This window comes from Vombatus ursinus, unplaced genomic scaffold (assembly GCF_900497805.2).
Source record: "Vombatus ursinus unplaced genomic scaffold, bare-nosed wombat genome assembly UNPS02014818.1, whole genome shotgun sequence".
NCBI lineage: Eukaryota > Metazoa > Chordata > Mammalia > Diprotodontia > Vombatidae > Vombatus > Vombatus ursinus.
In genome coordinates this window covers 39,732,826-39,750,927 of record NW_020954596.1, presented here as the reverse complement: position 1 = coordinate 39,750,927, position 18,102 = coordinate 39,732,826, and the positions used below count along the sequence as shown (strand labels likewise).

The following is an 18,102-nucleotide window of genomic DNA, read 5'->3' as shown; positions in this document are numbered from 1 at the left end:
ATTTTTTGTTAGTTTGAAGGCACATCAGATATCAGATATCTATGTCTAGCTGTACACACACACACACACACGCACACACAAGGTTGAGAGGAACAATACTTAGCCAATGATTTTCATTTTGTGTTCATGTGATACAACATTATTCTAAATAATATTTTCTCCTATCAAAAATCCAAATTTGATATGCATCAAAAATAAGAACCAGAACTATACCAAAAAATCTTTAATTTTGTTCTGAGATAAAGGATAAAAATATTAAATAATTAATCAATAAGCATTTGTTAAGTGTTTGCTATGGACTAGACACTGTACTAAGTACTACAGATGTATTTTTTTAAATGAAAGCTCCAAAGGAGTTTACATTCTATGGACAAAATAATATGACACATAAATATATACAGAATAAATATCTTTGCATGAATAAAGTTGTTCACTTATTGTCTCCTCCCTTAGATTGCAAGTTCCTTGAGGGTCAGGACTATCTTTTTTTTTTTAATCTCCAGAGTATGGCACAGTGTCTGACATATAGTAGGCATTTAACTTTGTTGACCGAATAAATAAAAGGGAATTAGAGAAGGGCACTCACAATTGTCATCAAGAACAGCTCTTGATTTCCTCCAGAGATTAAGTTATATCTTGAAATAAAGGATTCAAATAGAAGAAGATAACGTGGGAATGCATTCTTGGCATGGGTTACAGCTAGTTCAAAGGCAAGGAGGAGGGAAATTGAGGGCCATGTCTGAGCAACCAAGAAAAGGTCAGTTTATTAGATCCACATTAGAATGCCTCAAGAGGTAATTCAGCTGAAAAGACAGGTTGGGCCTTGGGGCAGGGTTGTGACAGGTTTTAAAAGCCAAAGACAGGAGGTTTTATTTGATCTTTGGGCCAATAAGGGTTTAATGAATAGGAGAATGACATGGTTAGATCTGCGTTTAAGAGGAATAGCTTTGAGAGCATTCCGGAGGAAGGACTGGAACTGGGAAAGCCTCAAGACAGTGAGAGCAATCAGGATGCTATTATAATAATCCAGGTGAGAGGTGACAAAAACCTGAACTAAGGTGGTAACTGTCTAAATAGAAAGCCAAGGGGCCAGATACTAGAAACATCTGGGAGACAAAAAGAGTTGAATACATGCGATGAGGGAAAGTGAGGAGACAAATATAACACCAAGGTTACCAGCATTGGTATAATGTTGATATCCATAACTGAAATAGAGATATTCATAAAGTAGAAAGACGGAGGAAGGAGGGGGCAAGGGAAGAGAAGGAAGGATAATGAGTTATGTTTTGGATGTGCAGAGTTTTAGACACCTCTAGGACACCCAATGTGAAATACCCCAAAGGTGATTGGCTGTTGTCCTTAGTTCTCAAAGGAGAACAAAATGCCATCGCTATATTGGGGTCCAGATGCAGTGTGTATGACTGTGGCTCATTAGACTAATAGAGCTAAGAAGGCTCTACCACGGAATGATCACAAATATCCTATATGAACATTTAGAGTGGAGATGTCTTTAAATCTGCATATTCCACATTTCTTTTGCTGCTATTCTGCTTTGCTCATAGAATAAAATTTGGTTGGTAATAAAGGACTGGAATTCAGGAAGTGGACTTGGGCAAGATACAGATCTATGAGTCATATGCAAAGAAAGCTTTTTCAACTAGATTGCCTTAATCATTTTTTAAAGAAAAGTGCTATAAGAAAATGTGACTAATTTTAAAATAAATTATGCCTATTGAATAAAGGTTAATCTCAAGAAAATGTATTAATCTTTCTGGATTAATAGGATTTTGAATATTAATTGTATAAAGTTATCCAATTTTAAACATTTTTTAAAAAGCTTTTTTCCATTATAAAAAAAAATCCAAAAGACCAAAATAAGTACTTGTTCCTTTTTTGACTTATTAATGGCCCCCGAGGATATTTTTTCTTTGTTAATGAACATGCAAGCACAAATTTAATAAAAACAATAATGTTTGACAATTACATAGTTCTTCAAAATTTTTAATGTTATAAATACATCATCTCATTTCATCTTCATAACAACCATGTGATAGAGATAATCAACATGATTCTACATATGTGCAAACAGAGGTTCAGAAATGTTAAGTGAACTGCTTGTGTTCACACAGTTAATCATTCAGGAGCATAATTCAAACCTACATCTTTTCTTATGCTAAATCCAGTACTCTTTAAACCATACTGATTCTCATTTACTGACTTCTGTTATAAGCTTATTCTACTAGCCTGTATTTCTAAGTTTCAGATAGCTTAGCATATTTTTATTCATCCTAGCCAAAACAAACACAAAAAATTTTATGCATTCCATTTCTAAATATATAATGTACAAGAGAATCCTAAACATTTTCAGAAATATTTTTTGTAAAGTACCAAAATTTCTTGTTGTTGTTCATCCTTCATTCTCAAGGGGGAACCAATGACATCATGAGGGTGATGTCTTGACTTGAGCATGAACTAGATATGATTGGGGCAAAGCTATGCAGTCATCAGCCTGTCTCCTCCAGTCATCAAAGTCCACTGGCAAGAAAAAGGTCAAGACAACTAGCAATGGCCCAGGATGTGTCAATGGCTGAATTTGCTCTAAATATTTATTTTCATGGATGGCTATTTACAGACTTTAAATATTACTGGATATATCATATTATTTCACATTTAATTTTAATGCTTTCAACTTTATTAGGTTTGAAAATGTTTTTGTTTTTCACACAATAGTGAATTAATTTGGAACAACTTTTAGACTGATCATATTCTTCATTATATTATCATTTACTTTCTTCCCATAGCCTTATTCCCCCACTGCATTTTGGTCTCTTATTTCTTTCCTTTTGAGCCTTCCCTTAATTATTTTTGTTATGCCTGCCTAGAATGAGTATTATACTCCACAAACAGAATCACACATAGTATTTCATTCAAAGCAAGTTCTTCTTTGGAAGGGAGGATGACAAAGTTTCCATCATCTTGTTTCATAAAATCAGTATAAGTTTTAAGAAGTCATGTAAAAGATGTTTGAAACTATCTTAATTCTCAATATATCATAATACATCTAATTTAACTAGAAAAATATGACCATTACCAGAAAATCAACATATTAAACATGTAAGTTATGTATATGCAGTACAACTACTACCCTTTCTAATATACACACACTTTTATAACCCTAAAAATAAACCTATAACCAATATATTTTAGGGAGTAAATGTGCTATAATAGTTTTTTTTAGGTCAAAAGGTCACAATCTGACCACTCTCTACCCTATTCTGTGGCATTACCTGTCACAGAATGCCACTATAGATTATTTCTTTTCCAGCACCATGAGAATGTTAAAAGTTACAACCACCACCAAAGGTATGAAGACAGTCACCCCACACAGGATGCTGATGAGTCTACTTTCCGTGAGTTGGATGTTTGCATGACTAAAGGTAGAATTGTATGCAACTAAAGATTTGACAGTTGTCCTTTGAAACTGACATTTTTGAAATGACTATATGAAAAAATTCCACATTCCTGCTCCCTTTGGTTCTGAGGAGAAAGACTGTGGTGAATCCAGTCTCTCTACTGAGTCCAATTCTTATGAAGCTATAGACATGGCTTTTTGAAATCTTCATCCTTTAAACCTTTCATTTCAATTTCTCCATTATTGTAGAAACAAGTTCCACACACACAACTTATTATATGAATTAACTCATTTGATTATTCAAATATGGACTTAAGTTCAAATCTAGCCACTGACACTGAAAAGGGCATGTTTGACCTTCAGGAAGTCAAATAACATCTCTAAAGCCTTGGTTTCTTTATCTGTAATATAAAAATAATAACACTTACCCTACAGAGCTTATTTGAACAAAGAGTTTGTTCATTTCTCAGGATTTTCACAAGATACTTGATAAAAAATAATAGCATATATTTCTATAGCTCTTCAAAGTTTACAAGGGTGTTTTTTGTATAACAATGCATGAGACAGATAGCCCCATTTTTCAGATAAGGAAGCTGAAGGTCAGACAGGTTAGGTAAATTGCTTTGGAGCACACAGTAAACATCAGATACCAGCCTTGGTAACTTCCTCCACACCACACTACTCGCACTCATATTCAAATAAGATTGAACTGACCTTTAAATTAAACAGACTCTGGTTGAGTTAAGCATGGGTTTTAAACAAATGTTTGAAAACAATGAAAAAAAAAGAGAAGATTATTTTATAGTTCATTGTTTTAAACCCTTATTCCCAAATGCTAAAAACAAAATAGAACAGTCAGCAGCTAGCCAATTAGAGGTTAGTCTGATGATAAACATTTCCATCTTTGTCATGTTGCCAAAAGGAGAATTGTCTGACTATGTGATAAAGAAGTAGACAATTATGATTTGCTTTGATAAACATATTAATTATGGAAGTGTAGGAATACACAGAATTCAGCTTTATATCATGAATTACAAAAAAGCAACCTTAACAAACCTTGACAGTTATCCATGATTTCAATGTGAGTGATGAAAATTACCTAAGTCTGATTTTTACCACACCATGTATGGGAATGACTGCTAAATAATCTATACATATAAGGCTAAGCAGAGATGTGAAAATACCAGTAATGCTTAGTTCTTCAGAGATGAAGCTCTTCAAGATCATGGGACAGTTACAAAGCTATCCAGACAGGGAGGATGTCAAAAAATATCATCAAACCCTACTGAGTAGTACTTTTTCTTTGACTTTAGGGCACAGTTATTTGTTAATAATCAAAATGCTTTGTTAGGCATTCTGGGAAATGCAGAGAAGTGGAAGACCCCATCCTGGTATGCAAGAACTGACATTGTAGGTGGGGATAAAAGATAATTAATGATAATCAAGTAAATCTTGCATCATAAATGAGATATAGCCTTTCAAGTACCTTAAAAGATCAGAGGAAAGAGAAACTAGAGTTGCCTGAATTGATAAGGATGGTACTCAACATGGGCTTTAAAGGTCTGGCAGAATTTAGATAAGCAGAGATGAGGGGTAGAGTATTTCAAGCAGGTGGGGGGGGGAAGTTTACAAATATGTACAAAAAGAAATGCACAGGCATATGCAAAGGGCAAGAAGTAGAAAAGACAGGTTGGAAGATGAATGGTACTAGGTCCTACATTTTCTCAAGCATTTTCACCTTAACTTTAATTTTATAAGTAGAAGAATATCTGTATAATGCAGGACCACAGTATCCCAAGTTAGAAATTTATAGTCAGACTTCTGCAATGACAATTAGACATATTGCACATGTCCAAAAATTATTAATATTAAGTTTATTTATAAATATTTTGCTACTTTGGGAGAACAAAGCTAAAGGATCTAAATCATGAGTGTCAAGATATGCTGTTCTGTATAACCATCTACATTTTTCTTAATGTTTCTTTTATAGCTCAGCTAAATCAGAGTGAATCTGTATAGAAGATGAAGCCAAATATACTATTATGCCCTCCCAAAGTGGAAAAAAAAATTTGAATGGATCACAGAACTAAAATTATAATACCTTTTTTTTCTTTTGGCCAGAGTTGTAATTGGAATGGAAGAGAGTCCAGAATTAATCCATTCTCATCCTTAAAATCCATAATAAGGACATAAAATGTTACAAACTCAACCCATAGTCATTATAATCTTCAGTCTGCAATCTTAGTCTTCTTGGAGAATAAAAAGCAATACTGGCCAGTATTCATGTGCCAAAGAAATAAGATGTTTGAGAGAAACAGGGCCTACATGTTAATGAGAAGATCATGTGAATAACAAGCACTGGTGTCCTTAAATGCCACTGAAATTGCAATCATCTGCCTCAAGAGTTTTGAGCTTCTCTGGAGTATGCAAGAAAAAAATAGAAAGTCAAAGAATTTCTAGGTGATTACTACTGGCTTGTTCCACCAGTAAGTGGTCATGGTCAATGTCAAAAGAAACAAAGTGTGACTTTGAAAGACAATTAGTAAGACTGAAACAAGAAAATGTAAGATAAGACAAGATTACCAATTGGGGTTTCCACTTCCCTTGCTACAAAATCACAGTCTCAAAATGGAGAACTTGAGACCATTCTAGATCTATCTGTACTTAAACAAGAATCCCATCTAAAGCACTCTCTATGCCAATATTTCTCAAATCTATATATCCAGCCTTTAGTCTCCTCCTTGAACTTCTGTACTCCATCATCATTTGCCTATGGGCAATTTCTAATTGGATATCCTGGAGAAATCTCAAACTCAGTACATTGAAAACAGAACTCACTCTCTTCCCTAAACCTCACCACAACTGCAGCCCTTCCAACCCTTGCCTTTTCGAAATATCCTTGTTCTTGTCAAAAACATCAGCATTCTTGAAATCTTCCATGTTCATAATCTTGGCATTATTCCAGAATTCTCACTCTCCCTCATCCTACAAATCTTATTATAGTTGCTAAATCTTGCTGTTTTTATCTCTATAATCTCTCCTGCATCTAACTCCTCTCTCTTCCCATTACTACTACCTTAGTTTAGGTCTTCATTACCTCTCAGCTACATTTCAACAGCCTCTTAATTGATCTCTCTCACATCCCCACTTCAGTCCATTCTCCACCCTGCTACTAAAGTGATTTTCCTTAAGAGCAGCAGTTCTGACTATATGATTCCTTTATTTAAACTTCAATAGCTCCCTATTGCCTCTAGGATCAAATAAAAAGTCTTCTGATTAGCTTTTAAAGCCCTTCACAACCTACCACCAACCAAGATTTCCACTTTCTTTGGCCATTACTAGTCTCATCTCACATACTGAAAACCAACCAAACTGGCTTCCTTTCCATTCTTTACACACAAAAATAAGGCCTCCTCCATGCCTGAAATTCACTCCCTTTTCAGCTCCACTTCATAAAATCCTTCTCTTTCTTTAAGATACAGCCCAAGCACCATCTTCTACATGAAGCTTTTCTGATTCCCTCAACTACTAGTGCTCCCCCTCTAAAACTACTTTAATCATTTATTATTTATTTTCTATTTATTAAGTATATACTTATATATGTAGTGGGTTATTCGAGGCAGCTAGGTGATACAGGGTTGAGAGCATGGATCCAAAGTCAGGAAGACTAGAGTTCTAAATACTATGAGCTTACAAGTCAGTGTCTATTTACTTCATTTTCCTCAACTGTAAAATTAGTAACAAAACTTACTTCACAGAGTTGTTATGAGGATCAAAGAAGATAATATTTGTAAAGCATTTAGTACAGTGCCAGCACACAGTAAGTACTATATAAATGCTTCTTTCCTTCTTTTCCAGCCCACCTCCCTTGTTTCTCCTGTTGGAATGTAAGCTCCTTGAGGGCAGAGATTCTTTCATTCATTGTACTTGGTTCCTAGTACAAGGTCTGGCACCAGAGGAGGCACTAAAATATTTGTTGAATAATACATCATTACTGACAAATGGCCATCCAGACTGCAATTAAAGTGAAAAGAGCACCAGGACTGGAGTCAGGAAGACTCAAGTTCAAATGGGGCCTCAAACACTTACTACCTGTGTGACACCGGGAAATCACTTAACCCTGTTTGCCTCAGATCCCTCATCTATAAAATGAACTAGAGAAAGAAATGGCAAACCACTCCAGTATCTTTGCCAAGAATACAAACAAAGGGAGAGGGAGGGATGTTCACAAAGTCAGACATGACTAAAGAGACAGAACAATAACAACAATAACGGGAAACCTACTACTTCCTAAAGTAGACCATTCCACTTTTGGTCAGCTTCAATTTTTTGGAAGGTTTCGCTTCTGTCAAGCCTAAATCTGCTTCCTTCTACAGTTTCTGCCAATTGTTCCCGTTCTGTCCTCTGAAACCAAGAGACCTTAGTTTTAATCTGTTATTCATATGACAGTCCTACACTTGCTTGAAGAAATGGATGAAGTTCCTAGTTATCATTATCCAAAGATATGCAGAAATGCAAAAACTCTCACTACCCAAGTCATTTCTGGTCATTCTCAACAAGCAAATTAAGGCAATATTTCACAATATGCCAATTGATAAGATTAATGTAATTCACTCTCAATATAGTTTACTTTAAACTATATTTTTAAGATCCCAAGGCATTGCTGGAAACCTAGTTTTTTTATGAAATTACTGACTTAAATATTTCATGAATATATTTATATATTTTGATGGCAGGTAAAATTTTAATCATGTAGAATACATACAGACACATATTTAAGAAATGGAAGAGACCTTTGATATTTGGTCATACCTCTTTATGTTAGAGATGAGCAAACTGGGACCTAGAGAAAGGACAAATGGTTGTGGCCTCCCATTTCAGTGCACTTCCCATTTAAATCAGAGCATGTCATCTCAAGGGAGTAGTGGAGTTGAGTGTGCAGTGACTAAAAGCAAATAACAAATTTATCTTGTCCCTGAAGATCCCAGCTGTGTAGCCCAGCTGTGGAGTGCAAAGTCAGAGTGTGAAAAGTCTACTTAGTGTTCTTAATTCATGACAGTACTTATGATCATGTCTCTGCAATCCCCAAAAAGAGCTCAAAATCAATATATGTTTGTGTGTATATGTAAATATATATTCTATGTAATATATATTAATAGAATATGTCAGATGCAAGAATAGTTTCCTTAGAAATTAAAATTTTTCAACCATATCTTATATTTTGAAACTATTAACAAAACAAGTTTTATTCTTTACATGAGATTTTAAATGGTGCCTCTTGGTTCTGCTTTTAAATAAGTTGCAAGTTTTGAAGTACTTCATCAAAAAGCAATATAGAGTTTCTTAAAAAGGATTATTTGCTTTTTCTTTGTCTTATAAAGCATAGTGTGATGTATTGGTTTAATTAAAGTCAACCGAATTATCATAAGGATTTTATGTGCTGCAAATAATTGGCTTTTTGTTCTCCACTTACTTTTTGTTGATGGAAGCAGAACATTTTTTTATGACATTTAATATAAGGTATAGAAGAATACAAGCAAAAAGGAAAAAAAAAATGTGGTGGCTAATGAAGTAACCTTTGTCATATTAGATAGGAAATAAAATTAAAGCCTGTACTAATATGATGAAAATAAGGTGATGCGTTCTAATAGTTAAGAGAATGGTTGAAGTGGTGGCTAGTGGCCAAACCACACCATGAGTCCCACTGCATCTATAAATGACACCAATATTTATTTGAAAAGCTGAAGGGTCCGGCGAAGAGTTACATAAATACATTAGATCATTAAGTTGTGTCATTGGTGACAATGAGGGGGAAGTCGGTCATTTTGCACATTTATTAGGTAGTACACGTTTCAGGAATTCTCAGTGTGTTATATAAAATTCCACACAAATAAAGCACACAAGTGAAGAGAGAATTAATAAAATGGAGGCACACATGGCATTATATGAAAGCTTTTTTATACTTAGAGCATGAACACTTTAATCTTGTCAAAAATGATTTGAACAAATTACATCTAAACTACATAATTATTTAAATGATGTTGCCAGCCCTATCGAGGCCCATCTGAAAATGAGAATAAAACAGAGGTCTAAAATTTGGCAGATTATTTGTTAGAGCCTGAAAGTTACAAGGAACAAGTGGTTTCCCTGCAATGATGGATGCCAAAGAAAAGTTGAGGATTTGACAGAGTGGGAAACACTTTTCTAACAATAACTTTTTTTTAAGAGTCATTACAAACTGATATACAAGGGCAGAGAAAAAATACAGTTTATAAATTGAAAATATATATTTATATATGTATATTTATATATGTTACAAATATAAAACATGTATATGTGCACACACACACACACACATATATACATATATATATATTTAAATACAAACAGAGTGAGAGAGGGATCAAGCTCCTAGTGCTTTCTAAATTTGTACTTGTATGAATTTTCCTTTAATGTTTTGCACCCCCTCAAATATGATAGATCTCTTCAAGTAGAGGTATCCAGATTTCTTATCTGTTCTTCTCTTCCCTCACAAAAGTTAGACTTTGCCATACCTTTACTCAGCCATATATTTGCACACTCACCAGTAATTTTCTTCAGGATACTGGCAGCTTTTATTAAAAAAAAAAAAAAGATAAGGGCAAATCTTTTTTTCAATGTTATTATGCTATGCATTCCAATATTGTCTTTGATTTATTTGATTTTTTTCCATTTTTGCAAAATGTTTTGAAAAAAACCTAACACTGATCAGACTTTTTAAAATTACTTCTATTTCAGTACAACTGAAATGTGCACACAAGGACATGTTCACCTGTAATTTAAAGCTCACCAGGTTCCCCTAGTCCTTTAAGATGCCACAGTGCTGTGAAACCTTGCTATGATCTGAAAATGCATTCAATTGATAATTAAGCCAAGAAAATTATGTTCTCTCAGAAATATTTTGCATTTATTAAGATAAATGTCTTTTTGGTGCAAAGAAAACACTTTGAAGAAAATGGTTCCTCAGTGAACACAGACACACAGACACACAGACATTTTAAACAGATATACTTGATTTACTCAATTTGTTTTAAGCCAAAGAGTGAAAAGGAATCTTTGACAAAACTGTCATCTTTAAAATATGGTGATATTTCATTTTCCCCTTCTGCACTATTTAGATTGCCTGCAACTAAAATGCTTCCAGCAGCTCCTCTGTCCAATTTTTCAAAGCTGTCACTTTCTAGCAAATCTGCTTAAGCAAAATACTTATGTTGTTAGAAAACAGAGCAAACATATATTACAAAATACATTTCCTACTCCTTTGCAGGTCAGAGTCTCATTCAAGTGCATGAAATAAGAAGAACACATGGAAATAAATTAAAAGTTGACTATGACAGATTGGCTTAAGTCAATAAATCCAGTGCACCTATGATTAGTTTCCAAAGATACACTTGGACTTAGTTCTGTAGAGTTTTCCACATGATAATCATACAATAATCACTAAAACATACAATTTTCGATGCATTTACTAAAGGTCATTAAATTGAAAAAGAACACTTCAACAGCAAAAGGGGACAATGAAGGATGATCATTATTATACCTATTCAGGCTATGTCTATAGTAGTTATTGCACTGTATTGTCAACATTTGATGGACTATACAGGAACCCAAAACTGCCAAAGCGTTATACGTGTTGAATTTTGGTCCTTTTGTAACATCATAACTCACAATCTGTGAGTAGTGTCTGAATGTAAGAAAGCTCAAACACAAAATGTAAAAGAATCTAAGTACATTGAAGGTAATAGACTACAAATCCTTAGATAACACCAACCAGACTCTACAAGTAAAAAGAAACATGTTTTTAGAAAATCTGGAACGTTATAAAAATTTTCATCAGACCAAATTGAATTTCTAAACTTTACTCATAAACAATCCCCAAACAGAGGGTATACTTCTGGGCTCTGTAAACATTACCCATGAATTCTACCTGTTTTTCAAACCAGTTGGCACTTTTTATCCTTTGCATGCATAATTAATTACACAGAATCTGCTTTAAATTAATCTTCCAAAGTTTGCACACTAGAAATTATCTAAGCCGTAACAATTATTTTCACTGCTTTAAAAAGCCAGTCATGTTTCACAAAAAGCCAGATCTACTTATAGTGTACATTCTGAAACCCAATTCTCTTCTGGACCATTAACACCAGATCTTTCACCCTTTAACACCATAAAAATCAATATGCTGGAATGTCATGGTTCTCTTATGGACCACAAAGTCTTCGTATACACTTATTAAATGAAGATTTTTAGATTACTTCAGAGAAGAAGCATGTCAAGATAAAGTTAGTTTGAAGGTGGCTTTATAAATCAGAAAAGGCCTTCCTTGAATACACATTTAAAGACAGACCTCACCCCTTTTGAGGGGTGAGGGTGGGGAATTGATTTCATCAATGTTAAGCTCATGTTGTAGAAACCCCTTCACCAATGAAGATTAAGAAATCATCTGACTTTTAGTCTTAGAGATGTGGAGAGTACGAACGGATTAGGGATCAGATCCATGATTCCACTGGTATACACTCGAGAGAGAAACTCCCTCTCCCAATGAAGGACATCATCTTATTTGCAATTTATAGTCAAAGAGTTGCCTGAGCAATGAGAGGTTAATGATTTGCCCAGAGCCCTACAGTCTTCATTAAAATACATTTACTAAAGAAACACATGCCAAAATCATTTTGTTGCCATATTTTTAAACAACAGGTTTTTAAAAAACCTCATATTTTGCTTTTCTATTTCTAAAACAACTAAAATAAGACAATATTCATAAGATGAGGAATAAAAATTTAAAATGGAAAAAAAGTTATTTCATACATCCAGGCCAATTATAGAAATAGTATAATACCTGTAAATATGGGCTACTTTGTTCAAGTTGTTTTATTTTAATATATGCATATTGTTATTCAAACCTCAAAGTTCTATATTAATGCTAGCTATCATCACTGGTCCATGTGATAAAAATCACTGTCAAGAATCTAAATGACAATTTATGGAAAGCACCTATTTCACATTGCAATTACCTGGATAGTTTCTAAGAAATAGAAGAAACTTCATGAATTTTTATATATCAAAAGCTTTTATATATCAAAATCTTTGTCACTGTACTTTTTTGCCAGTTTAAATTCTATACAAAGAAATGCATAGTCATGTAAAATAGACAAGCTTTAAAGAGGTTTATACTGAAATTCAGAGGACCTGTGTATTTTAACCTCAATTTCCTTAACCTGCTAATGGATAGGAATGGACCACATCCCTACAGTCTCTTCAGACTTCAAGTTTCTTAGTCTTTGTAACCATGAATTGAGCTTTGGTGTATCGTTAGTGAATTAGCCTAATGAGGCCAAGGACATGAGTTTTGTCCCTGAATATACCAATTACCTTTAGTCTGTTGTATGGTCACTGATTATACTCTGAATCCTAGCCAATGGGTAAATACTTCCATTTAGAAAGTGGCCAGGCAAGAGGGCAATCAGAGGCAAACTTGGGAATAAGACTCAGGAAGAATAGTCAAAGAAATTCAGGCAGTTGAGTTGAGTATGCTGAAGGAGCTGGTAAAAAGGAACGATACTGAGAGAGGACTTAAAATGATTGATGTGTTATGAATGGAATTGATCTATTCTCTATTCCCATGTGGGACATCATAAAAGCAAATTGGTTGATTTTAACAGGGAAGATTCAGTGTTAGAAAAAAAAAATCTCATTTTAAGGGTTATAACTTCCTCAATGTCATGGTTGAACTAACTGCTCGAATAGCCAAAAAGTTTGCTTAAATATGGCATTTTGAATGTTCTTATATCATCTTAATGATTATCTAAGGTTTGGGGGGGTATAGGAAGAAGGGGAGTGACCAGGGGACCCGCAAAAATCTCTAATGAGAGAAAGGAAAGGAAAAATTAGGTTCACTGGCAGTGAAATAGAATAATAGAGAAACCAACTCATAATGCAATCCCACCATCTCCTGGACCTTATAAACTAAACCATGATCCTCTGATAGTTTCATAGACATGAATTCTAGGATCAAACAATGCATTTACTAAAGGGAATTCAGTCAGGCAGCTCAATGCTACTGGATAACAGCTCAGAATGCAAGCTTTTTTGACAATGAAGAAAGACAATTGTGTTTCCCCACATTCTTACTGCAGCAAATCATTTTTCGGGGATGTCAGGCTGTTCAACAGTAGCCAATTCTTTGAAGCTAAGGCTAAATTGTGTATGTTTATTCTTTATTGTTATTTTGTGACCAAGGAAACTTCAGATCAAGAGGTATAGCTATAGAAAAGAGGCATATGCATTTACAACCCAGTACTACAAATGGATCAAATAGCATATAATTCCCATCTGGGGCACTCAAGTTACCTTTGCTGTTGACAAAAGGTTAGATTTTAATGGAAAATAAGTCTGTTACCATGCATTCTACTCTATGAAGAAGCATCTTTTGTCTTATTTTCTCTGTAAAATGCTAACACAGAACCAGAGTGCTGTAACCCTGTCAGATTCCATAGTTGAAAAGCAAATAAAACAGACATCCCAATGCTGCCTTAAAATGCTCAGTACACTAAATGTCCCTCTGTCCCTGCCACTCTCTCTTTCCTCATCTACTTCCATACTTCATAATCCATCAGGGAGGAAAAAAAAACCAACACAATTTTTTAGCCACAAAGTTCTCTAAAAACATATATTCTTCATGCTTAAAAGTGACTAGTGACTTTCAAAAAAAGAACTTTAAATTGTTTAATCTTTCGAGTAGTGGGCATGGGTTCATCATGATCTATCCACACTTTCTTCTATGATATCCTTCTGAACAAGATATTTTCCAAAAAGCTTGCCAGGGTGAGGGGCATAGTCTGTAGAGAAGAAACCTATAATCTTGGCCTCATCAGAAGACTCCTCTAATCAGAGAGTAAGACTGTTTAAAAAATCAACAGATCATAAGAAGGACCTTCGTCTTGCACTATTGAGAGACATGGCAAATTCCCTTTACCAATCTTCACTCCAAGGGACCAAACAGCAGAACCCCACAACAGGCCAGGGGACATTCTAAGACCTCCATGAAGACTCTAAGAACTCAATTAGGCTTTTAGAAAGCACACCCAATACCCCAGACCCAAATCTCAGGAGAAAATCAGAAATCAGGGAATCTCACTCCCGTTCATCAAGAAGTCATTCCAAATAAGAATCTTTTCAAGTTGGCATTCTACCCTTTGCAGAGCAAAGCTGTTCCTAGCAACCCTTCAAAGGGCAGAATTTGTCACAGCAGCAGGCTGAGTTCCATGAGGGCAGTTTTTAACATTTTGAAAAACAGATATATTATAATGACAAAATAATTCTACTCTCTGGGGCACACAGATAATTATTTCTGATGTCCAAGTACATGTGTTACATGCAATGATGGCTTAATTTTCAACCTTGCCCAGAGAACACAAATTCATTGTTCCAGCTCCGCCTATATCGTTATTTTGCCAGCTCTGCCCAGTCCCTAGATGGAAGGCCTGCTAGGGAACCCTACTCTCTATGCTTCTGACTGTCTAATGCCCTTGTGTATGCCCTAGTCCAGGGTGGGGAACCTGCTTGAATTCAAATGTCTCCCTGTCTTCCCTACTCATCTGAGACTGACCTCCTTGGTCCAACAACCTCCTGGACAACAACCGCAATTAACTGTGGTAACTATGTCACCTTTGCGAAGCAGTTTGAGGTTTACCAAACTGTTTTCTCACAACCCTTCAGGGAGACAGGTTTTCAAGTCTTCTCGTCGCCTTTCTAGAGAGGGAAATTTAAGTGATTTGCCCAGTATCACAAGAAGGGAAGCTAAGACCCATGCCCAGGTCAGCTCATTTTAAATCCATGCCTTTTTCCTCTTCCTCTATCAAGCTAGAAAATTCTTTATACCTGTTCCAGCTGTAGCCAACTAACTCCTTCCACCTGTCCTTCACAGTGATTGTAAAAAATTCAAAGAATGCTACCACAACACATTCATTTTCTGCCTCTTCCCCCTCAGCACTCTATCTGTTACAACTAGTGAAGTTAATGGTGTGGGTTTTTTTTCTTCTTTTAAAGTTAAGTTACTATTAAGTTTAGTAATGTAGACAGTATAAAACTCTCTTTTCCCCTAGAGTGGTAATTTACAATCTCTAGTTATTAGAATGACTTCCTTTTGAAATTACTTTGCATTACCATGTAAACACTTTCTTGTGTTTGAGCCATTGTGGTACAGTGGACAGAAAGCCAGCCTCAAAGTCTGGAAGACTTGGATACTTGGATTCACCGCTGGCTGCAGGACCTTAGGCAAATCACTTAACCTCTCTGTTCCCCCAAAACTCTCACTGAATAGGACTTGCAGGTAGCAATCTGCATTAGTAGAGGGAGTTTAATCATCAGGATTTCACTACACCAGTGAAATCACAGATCCAATATCATCCCCACGTTTTTTAGTTACTGACTTGGGCATATCTTACATCCTGTCAATAGAACGTGAACTCCGTGAGGGAAGTAACTTATTTTTGTCTGAGCTTAGCATTGTCCCTAGCACAAATGGTCTATGTTTTCTTGGTCTGTGTGGCTTTTTTGCCCATGGAAAGGCTGATGAGTAGCTGCTCTGTAAATGTAGTTGGCTGGTGGATTTCTATATTATGTAGGACACATGGCAAAATAACGTAGTCATGAAACTGAGGGATCATGTTCACCTTGAGTGACTGAGAATAGGAAAACCTGTTCTCTGCCTAATTTCACTCTAGTGAGGAAGGAGTGCGGTACAGCAAGTATATACAACGTTGACTACATCAGGTCTCCCATAGGATTGAGTTCTGGAAGGCATCGGGGAAATCAAGCCCAAACCTATTATTTTGCTGTTGAGAAACTAAGGCCCATAAAGGATCAGTAAATTGTCCAAGGCTACACAAGTACTAAGTTGCAGATTCAGGTTTGAAAATGGAGTCTTCTGCCTCTATGTCTCATAGTCTTTCCACTAAACAATCTAATTTCTGTACTTGTAGCTCCTCTTCTGAGTCCAATGCCTACTAGCACCAAGCAACTAATTCAGAAATAGGCAGCTATGTTTTTAAACTTGGATGGTTTCTCCAATAATAAAACTTGAGTTACAGCCTGTTTGTTTGTTTTTTGAAACAGAAGCATTAAAAACTAGCAGATAATCAAAATTTTCTGAATTCAGACCCAGAGGTTTTCTTTCAAACTTTTTTTCAGTAATGTCACCAGCCTCATGGGAACTGAAAGAAATTTTATTTAACTTCACTTTGCCTCACTGTCCTAATCTACAAAATTGTAATGCTGTGCTTATTACATAAATGTCCTAAAGTTTAGCACAACTTCAGAACTACATCTTTGAATCCCTAACAGAACACCTTCTTACAGTGCTTCCCACATGGTCGGTTCTTAATAAATATTGGTTCATTGAATGAATCAGCACAAGTGTTTTCAGTGGATAGATAGAGGAGTTCAAATCCATTACTGAACATTATGGTCATATCTGAGGTCCATATTTTTTTTTCATTCTCCCTAGTCTCCACTAATAGCCACATTCATCTCTGAGGATAAGAAACTCAAGTTATTCTCCTTTACTGCTAAAGAACAGGAAGTCATAATCCATTCCAAATGGCATTCCCCATAACGAAGGAAATCTGCCAGAGTACATGAAAGTAATAATGATTTGATCCCTGACTGAACAAAGAATCTGATGGGATATTTCAACCGTGGAGAAAGAGAACTTAGTGCGTGAGACATATCTGTAGGATCTACTTTTAGAACAGACACTGCTTGTTTGAAAACAGAGCATGAAACGATGTTAATCTAAGTGGAGGAAGCTGCTTGTGGCCATATAATCAAAGCATTGTGTACTTGAATCAACTACCCTTTTGTGTTTCAACTCAGCATACCCACTGAGTCTGATCCTGCAAGCCTTTCTGTGTATATCACTCTTAATAAATTCGATGGGTGTTTTGTAGCTACAAAACCTGCGGGATTGGATACTTCAGGATAAATGTTCATTGCATAATCAGGGATATAGCTGGAAATGCCAATTAAGGGAGCACAGCACAGGGAATCAAAATTCAGATGTGGAAGAAGCACACCATGGCTAAAAAGATCACCTATATAACCTTTCCCCTGACATTGCTGAATGTTTCACAAAATATTATTAATCATAACCACCCAAATGCATTCCTGCTAAACAGACCAGATACCTGAAAATTGACCTCTTACCTCAAGAGAACTGTTATATAAGGGAAAAAAGGCTGAATAGAAAGTATTTTCTGGCATAAACCAGTTCCTTCATTTTGTAAGTAAAACTTAAGCAAAGGAAATTATTTTACCATCGAATAACTTTAAAATAGATTAAGATTCTTAATATGACGTGAACAAACATCTAAGCAAATTTTAGTTTTAATTATGGGTTATATTCAGGAAATGACTTAGTTCCTGGGTTTGCTACCCAGAAATGATGGCTAATAGCTCAAGGGTAAAGGACTAGATGGAGAAGAAAGTTTCATCCTGAGTCACACCATGGGGAAGGAATTCTGAGGGCCAAATTGAGGCTTATCAGGCAAATATATGCATGCCAACGGAACAGGGGAAAAAGCTATGCAAGAGCATCAACACAGATGGGGACCTAGATAGCTGACTTGCAGGAAACCATGCGGAGTGACAGC

The 18,102-nt window shown here is 35.5% G+C and overlaps 1 protein-coding gene across 3 annotated transcripts in view; it reads right to left on the bottom strand.

The window, feature by feature from the left end:
* Positions 1 to 18,102, bottom strand: part of PCDH7 (protocadherin 7) — a 472,704-nt gene that overhangs the window by 408,482 nt on the left and 46,120 nt on the right. The gene's annotated exons all lie outside the window — the stretch shown is intronic.